This window comes from Canis lupus, chromosome 9 (genome assembly GCF_048164855.1).
Source record: "Canis lupus baileyi chromosome 9, mCanLup2.hap1, whole genome shotgun sequence".
Taxonomy (NCBI): Eukaryota; Metazoa; Chordata; class Mammalia; order Carnivora; family Canidae; genus Canis; species Canis lupus.
The window spans coordinates 54,592,194-54,607,947 of record NC_132846.1 but is presented as its reverse complement, the minus strand read 5'-3'; the positions used below and the strand labels follow the sequence as shown (position 1 = coordinate 54,607,947).

General features: G+C 35.2%; 1 protein-coding gene across 23 annotated transcripts in view; it reads left to right on the top strand.

Moving 5' to 3' along the window:
• CEP128 (centrosomal protein 128) overlaps positions 1-15,754 on the top strand; it is a 394,114-nt gene that overhangs the window by 145,608 nt on the left and 232,752 nt on the right. The gene's annotated exons all lie outside the window — the stretch shown is intronic.

Here is a 15,754-nt window from a genome sequence, read left to right as displayed (position 1 = left end):
CATTGGGTAGAATATAGGGACTTTGAGTCTCCACTTTCGTGGCAAAAGTCAAGTAGGAATAGAAGACAGAATATTTTTCTTCCACTAACTTCCAAAAGGGATCTGCAATTGTATGATAGAAGTCAAATGTCAAAAGACCGCTGAAGTACTGATAGTAGGATAAGGTGGCATAGACTAGGTCAAATGAATCCTGTACTTGATAAGGGTACTAAAACATCTATGAGGAAGCTGCCACCACTGGGTGGGGTATCATAAAATGCTTCATAAATCTCTAGGAAGAAACTTTCTTAACACTTAAGTGATCTTTTCTTCTTTATGTTTTTTGCAAAATTCACTACATATATATATATATATGTGTGTGTGTGTGTGTGTGTGAATATATATAGTGAATATATATAGTGAATATATATATATACACACACACACACACACACACACACACACACACCTTTCTAGTAATTGGTAAAATCAAGGAAATAAGATATAAGTTAGTTTTGTGTTTATGATTAAATGTGCTAAATTAAGTTGCTAAATTTTAGGCCTACAATCTTGACAACCGCTGCAATTTAGTTCTTATGTCATGCTTTTTTTTTTAAATTTTTATTTATTTATGATAGTCATACACAGAGGAAGAGAGAGAGGCAGAGACACAGGCAGAGGGAAAAGCAGGCTCCATGCACCGGGAGCCCGATGTGGGATTCGATCCTGGGTTTCCAGGATCGCGCCCTGGGCCAAAGGCAGGCGCTAAACTGCTGCGCCACCCAGGGATCCCTCATGCTTTCTTTTGAGTATGACCAGTTCACACGTATTTACTCTATCTGTTGCCAGGGTGTAGTTGCTGTGGAGATAATGCTAATTTTTCCAACTTTTCCGTAATTAAAATTCTAGCCAGAAGATTGTGGTAACAGGTTTTATATTCACGTATTTTCATTTAAGAAATACTGAAAATTTCTTATGTTGGAATATAAGTTTACCTTGTTCTGCTTAAAACATTTCTTCACTGATTCTATTTGTGATGTTCAAGATAAATATGTGTTATCACATATTCACATAGATGGGACATTCACCTTAGGACAAAGTTTCAAGAGTTAATGATAGTATTCCATTGCTATGTATTAAGCATCCAGTATGTGGCAGGCCTTAATGCTGGGTGCTGAGGGTTGGATATAGGTGAGACAAAGGTCTGCAACTGAATGTTCCTAGCCAGATCATGAAGAACAAAATCACTTTCAGTTGTTAAAACTGTATAGTCGAAAAAACAAAACAAAACAAAACTGTATAGTCGAATCTTGACAGTGTGTGCTAATACAGAGAAAAGAGGTCTCTGGAGTCTAAACTGGTGTATAATCTCAAAGATGCAATTATCTTAAACACACATACGTAAATATGTATGGCTTATATGTTTGCCTTTAAGATCTGTTTTTTTGTGTACATGATTATTACTTACTTTCAATTCACTTAGCTGTTTATGTTGACCTGTGCCTTAGTATACGGTTACATAGGAATCAAAATTTTTGGGTCCAGCCATCTATAAACAGGGCTCTTCTCTCTGGGAGATGGTATAGCATTAGTGGCTGTGGTCAGAACGTTGAACGTAAATCATTTTCTAGCAACTGTATGGCTTTAAGCAAGTTGCTTAAAACTCAAAGCCTCACTTTTATCATCTTTAAAAACGTATGATGATACCTCTTTATAGAATTAATTGTGAAAAAATGAATAAAGTGCCTGGCAGAGTAACCCATATCTAATAATCTATCAGTTAGTAAATGGCATTATTTTGTGATTGTCATACTTTCAGATAAATGCTGATTAGTGGTTCGACCACTAAGCAATCACCCAATCAGCAAGTATTGACTGACTGTGGTCTTCCAGTAAAGTTAGGTAGTGCAGGACCAGGGAACTGGGAATCAGAATTATTGCAGAACTCTGCAGATTGGAAGTTTAGAACTAGACTGTGTTGAGTCACTTGAGACAGATGGCCCACAAAGGAGGCTCCCTTGTGAAAAGAGTTGGCATTTTCATTAGCAAGTGATATTGAAGGCATGTGTGTTAAGTAAACTAAGTAAGTGGGGAGTTTTATAATTATGTCTTCTATTTGAGTACAGGAACCAAATCCTGATAGTTTTTCCATCTCCAAAATCAGGCACAGAACCAGATACACAGTAGGTAAATTTTTTTTTTTTTTTACAGTAGGTAATTTGTAAGTAAATTTTTGATAAAGAGGTATCTGTAGATACACATATACATGCTTACACATATGTAGTATGTAGATAAAAATATGTATAACCTATGCATATATGTACATTTATTCTGTGTGTGTAGGAGGGAAGACTGCGGAAAATAAGAAAACAAGACAAAAATACATTTTCAGTGAAAAAAAAAAAATAAAGCTCCATGACTTGTAGTCCAGAGATTACTATATAAGAGGTACAGTGAACTTGGTAAATGAGGCCTTATGGATTGAAGGGGTTTCAAATATGATTCTGCTGCAATCAAAAGGGTAGCCTTTCTTGTTAACATAGCATTATTCTTGTATGCCCCTCTTATGCCACTAATACACACTTCCCCTCTTTTCTAAATGTCTTGCTACTATTTTGACTGCATACTTTAGCTCTTTGTTTCTTGTCATATTATTACTAAAAATATGAAAATTGCATCAAAGTTCATATAAAGTCATTAACAGCAGCAGCCTGAATCAGCAGTAGAAGATAGCTGTTAGTATATATGTACAGAATAACTAACTTAAGCACATTTTCCTTGTGTAGTCAGCGGTGATATGTGGTAATAAAATACATTTTTTCCAACATCTGATTTTGCTTTAACATCAAATGTTATTTTTCAATTTTACATGACAAAGAGAACAACTATTGTGCAACCCACAGAATTTTTACATATGCGTTGAAAACTTTATTATGAACTTCTTACTGGGGGAAAAAAAGCTCTCATGAAATGTTAGATAGAACTCTTCTCCTCTCTGTATGTAATATCATTGAAATTTAATATTCCTTTTGCTTAGAATTTTAAAGGAAAATATTTGATTCTTCTTTTGTTCTAAAAGGATCTTATTAACATTAATTTTTTTTATTCTTCTGGCATTTACCTGGAACTCAATGCTGTTTGTTTTATCAGAAATATATTTTTAGCGGTCACCTGGGTGGCTCAGTGGTTGAGCGTCTGCCTTTGGCTCAAGTCATGATCCCAGAGTCCTGGGATCGAGTCCCACATTAGGCTCCCTACAGGGAACCTGCTTCTTGCTCTGCCTATGTCTCTGCCTCTCTCTCTGTGTCTCTCATGAATACATAAATAAAATCTGGGGAAAAAAAAGGAAATTATTTTTGTTGGCTTCACTGGAATCTGAATCATCAAAAGAGTTAGTGTGTTAATTAAACCATTTTTTCTCGGCAAGTCAACATCAGAGATTTCATAGTGAAGATTTTAAATGCTTTATTTAAACAGACCTGTCTCTGATCCAACTTTAAAAAGTTGTATTAAAGTAGGTATGCGTTTACTAATGATACTGTCCATCTTTGTGGAGCTGTCCAAGTAATTTTGTAGTATAAGTATTAAACATTGTTTTTAATTTTGAACATGTTTACTTAATATTTTAGACATAAATATGATGTCTAAAATTAAGAGAATATGATTTTGTAGATTACTTTGTTTATACTAGGTTTATTCTCTTGGACCTTATGTTTTAGAAGTATGACTGTTTTGTGAAAAAATATGTGTAATATTTTGTGCAGGTATCTTTATAAGCAATGAGAAAAATGGTATAAAAAATGATAGTAATGTTCTGAGATTGTTTTCCTTTGTCTAATGTAGACATAATAAAGACATTAATTTTCAGATATTGAGAGAATAATTTTATTGATTATATTCATTTTTATAAATTCTGAAATTATGTTAAGATAATTTTGTTCTTTAAAAGGGAGAATTAAGAATTATAAAATAGATAAACCAGATTTTCATTTGGAAAATGTAGGATACTTTATAGGGAAGGTTTAAAAACCTATCTGTGATCCTACCACCTAACTTTCTTGCATTCAAGTTTTGATGAATTTCTTTTCAGATTTCTTTTCTATACACACATACACCGATCCCATATGAGATTATTTGCCATGCACAGCTTTGTGTTCTAAATTTGCCTGTGTCCTTGAACATTTTTCAAAATCAAGTTTATTTGATACCTAATATTCTATCTGGTGTGGTGGATATGGCATTCTCTTGTTGATTACATTACTGTGTCTTTTCTATTTTAAAATTATAGATCAAGTAATTTCTCTCCTACATGACCCAGTACTTTCCATACCTGAAAATTTCATTTGTATTTGTTACTGATTTAATTCTAAGCAGAATTCTGCAAATAGGCTTCTTGCTACCCTAACCTAGAGAAAGACAGAGGTATCCACTCTCCTCATTTTGCTTTTCTCCTTTAATCTACCCATAATCACAACCATATGTAGAACTTCCCCCGTTACAGGAGATGTTGTCACATGGGTACACATACCTTGTGGTTATAGCTAGCCATGGTAATGTTAGAAGATTCTTCAGTAGTTTCTGTTTTTCTGCCCTACAAAAAAAAAAAAAAAAAATCTATGTGCTAGTTTTTGTTTTTAATAAGCAGTGTCTTAGTGTTTACAAGATCACACTGGAATATTGTGCAAAGGTGGTGTTTCCCAAAACATTTGGCCTCAGTGTAATTCTGAACTATGAAAGAACCTTCAATAATATTAACCCTCTGCCACCTTCTTTTATTAATGAGGCAGTTCTAGTCCAAAGAGTTAACTCATTTGCTCAAGTGCTCCCCACTGTCATTGGTAGAACTGGAAATAGGAATCAGGTTTACCAATTCTGTTTTTTTTCTGTTGTACCAGAATCTGTAAGAACCAGTATGTAGACAATATAGGTTATCTGTGATTCTTAGTTATCTCATATAATTCTTGCAAATATATGCACTGTACTGAATTCTCTCAAGAAGACCGTTTTTCTATTATTCCTTCAGGAGAAGAGAAACCATGGTGACACAATTAGACACATTAAGGCCACAGATTATGTGCCATCCAAGGCTATAGCAGTTCATGGAAACCTAAGTGTTGAGTAGATCAGGATTCAGAGAAATGCTTTTTTTTTTCCTTCCCATGAAATACTTTTTTCAGATTATTTGCAGCCTATGTGACACCTAGCAACATATTTTAAAACAACAATTATATTGGGTAAAAACAGTTAGGAGATAGTTTTCTCATACAAGATATGGATCTTTGAAAAATGATAATTATATTTCTTTTTTGCAAAGTGATTATGATGCCCATTTTTACAGATGGTGGAAACTGAGGTTGAGAATATAACATAGTGACTTGCCCAACATTGCATAGCTTGTGGTGGAAACAGGATATGAGCACAAATTCCTCTTGTTTTTTCCCTTTATTTACTGCCAGTAAAATGACTCACATTTGTATCTTTTCATTGAACTCACAGTGTCGAATTTAAATTTAAGGTTATTATATTCAACAGATTACCATATACTCTCTTATTTTTTTAGCTTGACACCAGTTTTGGAAAAGTAGTCATCAGAGATTTTGTTAGAAAAATCTAATTAAAACCTGATATTGCCACATAAAATTTATCTGTGGCAGGAAAAAATGAATCAGTGTTGTTTAATTTTGTGTTTTGGTTCTAATTTGACCATCTGTTTAGGATTGCTATTTCTCATGATATGAAAAAATATGTATGATTGTCAGCTGTCTATTCTATAAAGTATTCCTAGTTTGCAAAATCTCAGTTCTGTATGTTTTTTTTTTTACTAAGAACTCTTTGATTGTAACAGAATTCACTGATTTTATTTTATTTTTTCAGAACAGCAAGAAAGAAATAGAAGCAAATGAGCTGTTGACTTCTTTACTTTAGTGTTTATACTTTAGGTCATTTTTAGGCAGGATTTACTCTTTCTTTGGTGCTTCATCTATTTTAAATTGTGTGAGTAGAATAAAGAAAATAAAACTGTAGCTACCATGTATTAATTTGGAGGCAAATTTAAACCAGATACTCTAAATAAATACTAAGATATTATGAGTAATTTCCTGTGAGATTGCTGTCATCTTAAAAAAAAAAAAACCAACAATGAAAGTAATAAGATGGTCAAATTAAAGGTAAAATTTTAAATTTTCTATTTGTTATTTATAAAATGCTTTTAATTGAACCACTTGTAGTCATTAAGTCTAGGGTTTTGACTTTTACAGAGAATTGACTGAAATATCAGAGGCCTTTACCATGTATGAAACACTATGCCAGATTTTAAGAAACAGGTTTCAAATGTAAAAGTGAAATGACTATGCATTGATGGCGGGGCGGTGTTGTGGGGGTGGGGGGAGGACAGTTATACATACAGCTGTGGCAAAGGACAGGGCAAAAAATAAAAGTATAGGAGTACATGTGGTCTATATTTTCCAAAGTGGAACCTAAGTGTGCAGAAGCCATCTTCAAACACTGTTCCATTGGCAGTAACTTTTCTTTTTCTTCTTTCTTTCTTTCTTTCTTTCTTTCTTTCTTTCTTTCTTTCTTTCTTTCTTTCTCTCTCTCTCTCTCTTTCTTTCTCTTTCTTTCTTTCTTTCTTTCTTTCTTTCTTTCTTTCTTTCTTTCTTTCTTCTTTCTTTCTTTCTTTCTTTCTTTCTTTCTTTCTTTCTTTCTTCTTTCTTCTTTTTATTTATTTTTTTGTTTTAATTAATTTATTTTTTTTTCCAAATTTTTATTTAAATTCTAGTTGGTTAACACAGTGTAATTCGTTTCAGGAGTAGAATTTAGTGATTCATCACTTCATACATTGTTTTGCAAATTTTATTTATTTTTATTTTTTTAATAAATTTATTTTTTATTGGTGTTCAATTTACCAACATACAGAACAACACCCAGTGCTCATCCTGTCAAGCACCCCCCTCAGTGCCCGCCACCCACCCACTCCCACCCCCCGCCCTCTTCCCCCTCAACCACCCCCAGTTCGCCTCCCAGAGTTAGGAGTCCTCACGTTCTGTCTCCCCCTCCGACACTTCCCACACACCCCGTCTCCCTTCCCTTATATTCCCTTTCACTATTATTTATATTCCCCAAATGAATGAGAACATATAATGTTTGTCCTTCTCTGATTGACTTACTTCACTCAGCCTAATACCCTCCAGTTCCATCCACGTTGAAGCAAATGGTGGGTATTTGTCGTTTCTAATGGCTGAGTAATATTCCATTGTATACATAAACCACATCTTCTTTATCCATTCATCTTTCGATGGACACCGAGCCTCCTTCCACAGTTTGGCTATTGTGGACATTGCTGCTAGAAACATCGGGGTGCAGGTGTCCTGGTGTTTCATTGCATCTGAATCTTTGGGGTAAATCCCCAGCAATGCAATTGCTGGGTCGTAGGCAGGTCTATTTTTAACTCTTGGAGGAACCTCCACACAGTTTTCCAGAGTGGCTGCACCAGTTCACATTCCCACCAACAGTGTAAGAGGGTTCCCTTTCCTCCACATCCTCTCCAACATTTGTGGTTTCTTGCCTTGTTAATTTTCCCCATTCTCACTGGTGTGAGGTGGTATCTCATTGTGGTTTTGATTTGTATTTCCCTGATGGCAAGTGATGCGGAGCATTTTCTCATGTGCATGTTGGCCATGTCTATGTCTTCCTCTGTGAGATTTCTGTTCATGTCTTTTGCCCATTTCATGATTGGATTGTTTGTTTCTTTGGTGTTGAGTTTAAGAAGTTCTTTATAGATCTTGGAAACTAGCCCTTTATCTGATATGTCATTTGCAAATATCTTCTCCCGTTCTGTAGGTTGTCTTTTAGTTTTGTTGACTGTATCCTTTGTTGTGCAAAAGCTTCTTATTTTGATGAAGTCCCAATAGTTCATTTTTGCTTTTGTTTCTTTTGCCTTCCTGGATGTATCTTGCAAGAAGTTACTGTGGCCAAGTTCAAAAAGGGTGTTGCCTGTATTTTCCTCTAGGATTTTGATGGAATCTTGTCTCACATTTAGATCTTTCATCCATTTTGAGTTTATCTTTGTGTATGATGAAAGAGAGTGGTCTAGCTTCATTCTTCTGCATGTGGAGGTCCAATTTTCCCAGCACCATTTATTGAAGAGACTGTCTTTCTTCCAATGGATAGTCTTTCCTCCTTTATCGAATATTAGTTGACCATAAAGTTCAGGGTCCACTTCTGGGTTCTCTATTGTGTTCCATTGATCTATGTGTCTGTTTTTTGTGCCAGTACCACACTGTCTTGATGACCACAGCTTTGTAGTACAATCTGAAGTCTGGCATTGTGATGCCCCCAGATATGGTTTTCTTTTTTAAAATTCCCCTGGCTATTCGGGGTCTTTTCTGATTCCACACAAATCTTAAAATAATTTGTTCTAACTCTCTGAAGAAAGTCCATGGTATTTAGATAGGGATTGCATTAAACGTGTACATTGCCCTGGGTAACATTGACATTTTCACAATATTAATTCTGCCAATCCATGAGCATGGAATATTTTTCCATCTCTTTGTGTCTTCCTCAATTTCTTTCAGAAGTGTTCTATAGTTTTTAGGGTATAGATCCTTTACATCTTTGGTGAGGTTTATTCCTAGGTATCTTATGCTTTTGGGTGCAATTGTAAATGGGATTGACTCCTTAATTTCTCTTTCTTCAGTCTCCTTGTTAGTGTATAGAAATGCCACTGATTTCTGGGCATTGATTTTGTATCCTGCCACGCTACCAAATTGCTGTATGAGTTCTAGCAATCTTGGGGTGGAGGCTTTGGGTTTTCTATGTAGAGTATCATGTCATCGGTGAAGAGGGAGAGTTTGACTTCTTTGCCAATTTGAATGCCTTTAATGTCTTTTTGTTGGGCAGTGACTTTTCTATCAACCATTTACAATCAGGTTGATTTTATTTATTTATTTATTTATTTATTTATTTATTTATTTATATATTTTTAAAATTTTTATTTATTTATGATAGTCACACAGAGAGAGTGAGAGGCAGAGACACAGGCAGAGGGAGAAGCAGGCTCCATGCACCGGGAGCCCCACGTGGGATTCGATCCCGGGTCTCCAGGATCGCGCCCTGGGCCAAAGGCCGGCGCCAAACCGCTGCGCCACCCAGGGATCCCAATCAGGTTGATTTAAATGAATATAATGAGTGAAGTCAAAATTTGCATCTTTATCATCCCTGATTTGGACTTGATTGAGAGGCCTGCCATTTAATCCTTAATTTGCTGAGTGGTTGAAAAGTACAAAGGCCGGAGAGGAAAGTAGTCTTGTTGGACACCTTCATTTAAAATCCTGTACGCTTGTTTTCATTTGAGGTTGTGAGTGATACCCATAATGTAGGCATTAGGTTAAATAATGATATATACAGTTCGTTGTAGTGTGGGAAGCCAAGGGGAATAGGCTGCGTGAAGAGTTCTATATTATATCTGTGCTTTGTTGGAAGTTAAGCAGTCCTAGGTTGCTTGCTTTTGTAGATCCTAAAAAGGAACATAAAATGGATCTCCAGGTTTGTTTTAAGTGAATTTTTTTTTCATCACAGCTTAATGTGACTCTACCCATTTTGTCATTTAATGTTGAACAAGCAATATTCTGTAAATTTTAGGGAAAAACAACAACAACCAGGAGGTGCTCATTGTTTACATAAGTTATATTATTTGGAAATTTGTGCTTAAATTTTATTTCCCATATTCTTCAGAGGAATAAATGCATGCTTAAGTATCTTTTTAAGGAAAAAAAAATCCTCATAGTTTTTAAAGACACTATGAACTTACAAACATTTCTCTGGTGATGAATGATACATTTTTTCTTTTGAAAATTAAACAGTGTTCGTTCCAAATGCATAATTTGAAACTCTAGTTGTTTGTTTCCTTGTCCATATTTTGTTGCCGAAATAGAAATGCATCAAAAGTGGCTGATTTTAAATAACTAACGTTATTTCTGTTTCCTAGCATTTGACTTAAGAGAAATATGTAATAATTGCAAAATGGTCTAAAACTTAATGAATGCATAAAACATCCTTTAGAGGTATTTTTGTTTCCAACTTTGAATATTAATTTCTAGGAATGTATCCAATTCATATCCTGACACCTTTCGGATTATGCTGCCAATGATCTTTGTATTGCTCAATATTCTAGAAAAAGATACTAAAAAGCCTGAGGCAAGAATACTTTCCTTAAGTGAGGTTAGAAGTTTAAATTTGAATTTGTGTCTTTTTGGTTTCTGTTTTATGGATAACTTTCCTATGACTGCCTAAGACTGTTACGAATTGGAAAGTCTTTTATACCCACATTTCAGTAAGTATTGAATCATATATCCAGTGTTCTAATTATGCCTTACTTTTTTTCTGTTAGCTCTGCTGTTTTACTGATGCTCTCAGTTCTTATGCTTAGCATACTATTAATTCTAAGTTCTTCCCCTCCTTTGAAGGGAATAGTATAAAGCATCTACTTTCAGAGGAGAAAAAAAGAATATATTCAGCCCAAGAAATAGTAGCACTTTTATTTTGGGGAGCCAATCTTCTAGTAGGAATTATGATGTTCTTTTGCTTATTAAATACATATAAAGAACCATCTCATTCTCTCACACATGAATCCTTACTTAATTCATTAGCAGATCTTACTGATTCTATCCTTAAAACTTGGTCTGCATCTGTTTACTTCTTACTACTGGCAGTTCTCTTACTTTTGTGACATCAACTTGCTTGCTGGTTGCAATAACTTGTTACTGGCAAGGTGATTGCCCTCAGTGAGTTTACTGATTAATTTATTGCAAAAGCAAACTTAGAGAAACACAAGAAATAATTTGAGTTGAGAGATTCTGTTTTTTTATTCATTGTTGTATAGTTGGGGTCTATTCTGCTTGGCACATACAGAGTATACAGAGTATGCATACACACACATGCTCATTGAATGGAACATAAAAGGTTTTATATATTTCAGAAAGATTTATTGATTGACTACTATGTGAGACTCTACTAGGTACTGTGATGTTTATTTATTTCTTATTTTTTAAAAATATTTTATTTATTAGAGAGAGAGTGAGACAGAGAGAGCACGAGGGAGGTGAAGAGCAGAGGGAGAAGCAGACTCCCCGCTGAGCTGGAAACCTGATGTAGGGCTTGATCTCAGGATCCTGGGATCCTGACCTGAGCTGAAGGCAGACGCTTAACTGACTGAGCCACTCAGGCACCCCATACTGGGATGTTTAAATAAAGAATAAGATCTCTACCCAGTAGGAACTCACCGCCTGGTGAGGAAACAGACATAAAGGACAAAGTAGTAGGAACCCTAGGTGAAGTACCTTGGGGGCAAGAAAAGAGGCAGATAATCCTATTTTTCTTAAAAGCTCAAATTATCTGTTATAATATCCATATAGGTGAGGAAGGAAGTGCATATTACTGCACTTTTATAACAAGATATTTAATTTATGACTTTCCCTTATCCGCTTTATTCCTGAGTAGTTTTGGGTTCACTGAGGGCAAAAGATATACATAAGTTGATATACGTAAGATATACATAAGTTGGATTCATGGAGACTTATTAAAATTTGATTTCTTTTTTAAAGATTTTATTTATTCATGAGAGACAGAGAGAGGCAGAGACATAGGCAGAAGGAGAAGTAGGCTCCCTGCAAGGAGCCCAATGTGGGACTTGATCCTGGACCCCGGGATCATGTCCTGAGATGAAGGCAACTGTTCAACCATTGAACCAACCAGGCATCCCTCATGGAGACTTTTTAAACTGATCTGAACTGTTGATTCTGGAGGTGTTGCTTTGTTTTGTTTTTTGTTTATTTTTTGATACCAATCTAAACATTTAACATATAGCCATATTTTGAATTTAAAAAATGCACCATCATATAAATCTTTTATTTTTAAGAAATAAGTTTGCAAAAAAGTAGTTATGGTGTAGCCAAGACTTAACATTTTCTTTGTTTATTATTTACTTTCTGTTTTTCAAGACAGTTTCAATTGTAGTGGGGTAATTTTCTAGATTAAACTCTTTTCAGATACACTGTTATATCCACAGTAGATGTTTCTCTTTTAGTTGTGCTGCAGTTTCTGCCTTGGTTGGCATTTCATTGTAACTTAACTTTCTTGTAGCTGAGTCAACTCTGTTGGCATAAGTAATATGAGCTTTCTTTAGAGAATTAGATAAATGGCTTCCGGACAGATCCAATTTTTGTTCAGGATAGTTTCATAATTTGCCTTGAAATGCTAGTGTCCTGGATTTAAGGCTTAGGCATAACAGTTATCTTGAGTTACAGAAATATTCTTTCTCAAAACTTTTTAGGTGATATGTATTGATCTATAATTTCAGCATGCTTCCAATCACTTTGAATTACATTATGTTTGTTTTAATTCCAGCCTTTAATGTAATTTGATCTCTCTCTGCCTCTCATCCTGCCCCCCCCCCCCCACCCCGCAGATGTATTAAAGATGGCCTTGGGGCTGAAATATTGTCATAGTTGCTTATTCAAGTTAGTTTTCAGTAAAGGAATATCAGTTTTGTAATTAATGATTCATTTAGTCACATGAGTCTGCTTTATTTGCTAAACTCTTTTAAGATATGTGAAGAGCTGTTTTCAATTCTTGTAACAGCCATATTGGAGATAAAATGGCTTTTCTGGAACTCTTAAGACATCGAAGGAATCTCGTAAACTTTTGCCAAGGAGATAATATTTTGGGCAGGCTCTAGTTTTATTGAGGTTCTATTTCTGAGAAGATTGTGTCTCCTTATAATCTGTACAGCCTTTGGGAAAGTGAATGTTCTGATTTGTAAAAAGTGTGCTGTAACATAAATATATAATTAGAGGAACATTTCTCATCCTTGGAATTACAGGTCCATTGATGAATCCAGTCAGCATTGAATATGTGCACATATGTGTGTTTGATGAGATTGTGAGCAGGATTTTATTTTTATTTACTTTAGACACAAATGTCAGCAGTTTAAATGGAAAGCTGTCCTGAAATGGAAGCTTCATAAAATTTGTGCTGTCTTGACAATGGAACTGTACCTTGCTTACTGTGTGATTAGTATATTTTTTGGCCAAAATCTGCCAGGTGCAGATTTTCCATTTACATCTGGTACATCTCCACTTTAGATGGGTAGCCCCTAAGAGTTTAGTCATGTTGTGCATGCTTGATGTTTTTTTTTTCTCTCTCTCTCTTTTATTTTTTTTTTTGTGGTCTATTCTGAATTTCCCAATATGTCATGTGTTTCATTTGTAATGTTCATTCAGAAGTATAGAAGTATTTTTTTTGTTGTTCTTTCTACATTAAGGCTGTATTAGTCCTCACATAACTTGCTGATGAATTTCCTGAGTTTTTCACATTGGCTTTCTAAATTCCAATTTTAAGAACTCAACTTCTCTGGCATTTTAATAGAGAGCACTTAGGAGCAGGGGACTCAGGTTATGGGTTATGGCCCCTTCAGCTTTAGTCCGGTTATTTAGTCTGTCTGAACTTTGGCTTCCTCATTTGTGTACTTTAGGGTTGAGTTTGTTCTTACTAAGATTCTCAAACTCAGTCATGGTCTAGGATATCTTTCTTTTTTGGATTGTATAGACTTACATAGACTGCTATAGGCAGCTTCATCTGTATCTATCTCTTTAATCCCAACTTCTCCCACCCCAACACAGAGAAGCTCCTTTTATGTTCCCAAGACCCATTTGTATCCATTCATGCTGAAACATTGAAGTTGGACTGAGTATGTCTTCCATATTTCTAGAAGTCCAGCATGCCACAAAGCTACTTTTTCTTGCATATTTCTAAATAGTCTCTAAAACATCTTGAGTTACCTCTGGTTATATAGAAATATGGTGGCTTTTGGTTAATCTTATTGTAGAATTATTGCTCCTTCTAAATTCAGTAAAGAACCAGGGAATAGTCATAGTAGTGCCTAAATATTATCATCTCCCCTAATCCATATACCCTCAACTCAGACAGGATGATTGGATTAATGTCAGCCAGTTTCCTACTTCTTCCTCAGAATTAGCTGTGATTGTTCCATTTATAGAGCTGTTTCTGAAACATGAAGCTGGGAGAGAAAGCGAATTCATTGGATGCCACAATTGGCGTTCAATTAAGTATTCTCAAGCCAGAATAAAGAGGCAAAACAAAAGAGATGGCATTACATGGAGACATTTTTGGCTATATAAGAACAGGAGCCTTATTTTATTCACTCTGTTCCTAATACTCAGGAGAATGTCTTAGCATAGTAGGCTTTGTATAAAAAATTGTTGAATGAATGAATAAATCAATACAGAATAGTACAGAAATATAGAATGGAAGAGCTTACTTAACTCCTAGATTTAAGGTCTTGGAGCACATGCAGATGGAGAACCGGTATGGTGTAGTGTCTGAAATCTAGGTAAATAAAAGAACATGGATTTACCTGGAATGTGATTTAGTAAGGGTAGGAGATTCATTTATTTACTTTAATTTTGCAGTATAGCACTTAGACTAATGGAAAGATGTTATAGTTTTGTCCAGGGTTCTATTCCTTGAAACTAATGCTGGTCATGTAGGGGTTGGATGACCATTTGTCAGAAATGTGCTGTGAATTCTACTTCAAAGGAAGGTTGGTTGGACATGGCATGTAGACTATCTCATAGAAGATAGTGAAGTGGATAATGAAGTTTTCAGTCTCTGCTAAAGAGATTGAATTTATACAGCCTTTTCTGACAATGTCAACGTATTTAGGAATAGCTAAATATAGAATAGTTTTGTCTTATTGAGTCAAGTGACAGCACAGAAAAGTGGTAGTGGATAGAAGAAAACTGGCTCTGAGGGAAATGAGAAAAGAAAGAACAGTTAGAACATCATTATGAATTGCCTGGGGTTAGAATATCAAGCAGTTGTCCTCTAAATACTTCAGTAATCCCTGATACAATATTTTATTTATTAATACACACCAGTGAGAATACAGCAGCAGTCTGAAAGTCTATTTATGCATAGGAGGAACCTCCAAGCACACCTCAGTAGCTTCTGAGTGTATACAAGTCTCATGGTCATTGATGAAATGATCTTTCTATTGTTGAATTTGAGTCCTTGAAAAATTATAGATCACCTATTCAATAAAGTTAGGGAGTTTAAAGATGATTATAAGCATGTTTTGCAGTCTCCTGAAATTAGCAGTTTATTGAGGGAGGTATAAAAACAATTATATTACAACTTGATACATTTTTTAAAAAAACTGTGATATACATAATATGCTCAGGGAACATTATGCTTTGGGAAGTCATTAAAGAAAGGAGAGTAGGTCCTGAAGGATAAATTTTGAGGGATAGGAAATATAGGTGGTAGGTACGTAGCCAATAGTAGAGGCAAGTATACTTACCTAGGGACTTGACAGTAAGGTTGCTTTCTAGTAAACTTTAAAAGTCAAATGTTGTTCCGAACCAGGATGTTAATTTTTCAGAAAGGCTCCTAGAAAAGAGTGAGACTTTGTGAAGTTATCAATGTATCTAAAGAGATGCCAATTCAATCAGGAGAGGGAGAGTTTCGGCAGAAACTGAATGTGAACGAAGGAGAAAGTTAGGGAGATGCACTTCAGCAGTCTCCATCTACACACTACCCAGGAGGATGGAACACTTGTTATTGTGGTTTGTAGATCCCTGATGTGTAGATGGACACGCCAGGCTGCCATTAGCGTAATGCCATTTACACATTGTTTCATTAAAAAAACCTCTCCTCGCTCCAGTTTCCCATTCATTAAGCAACATTCTGATTATAATTT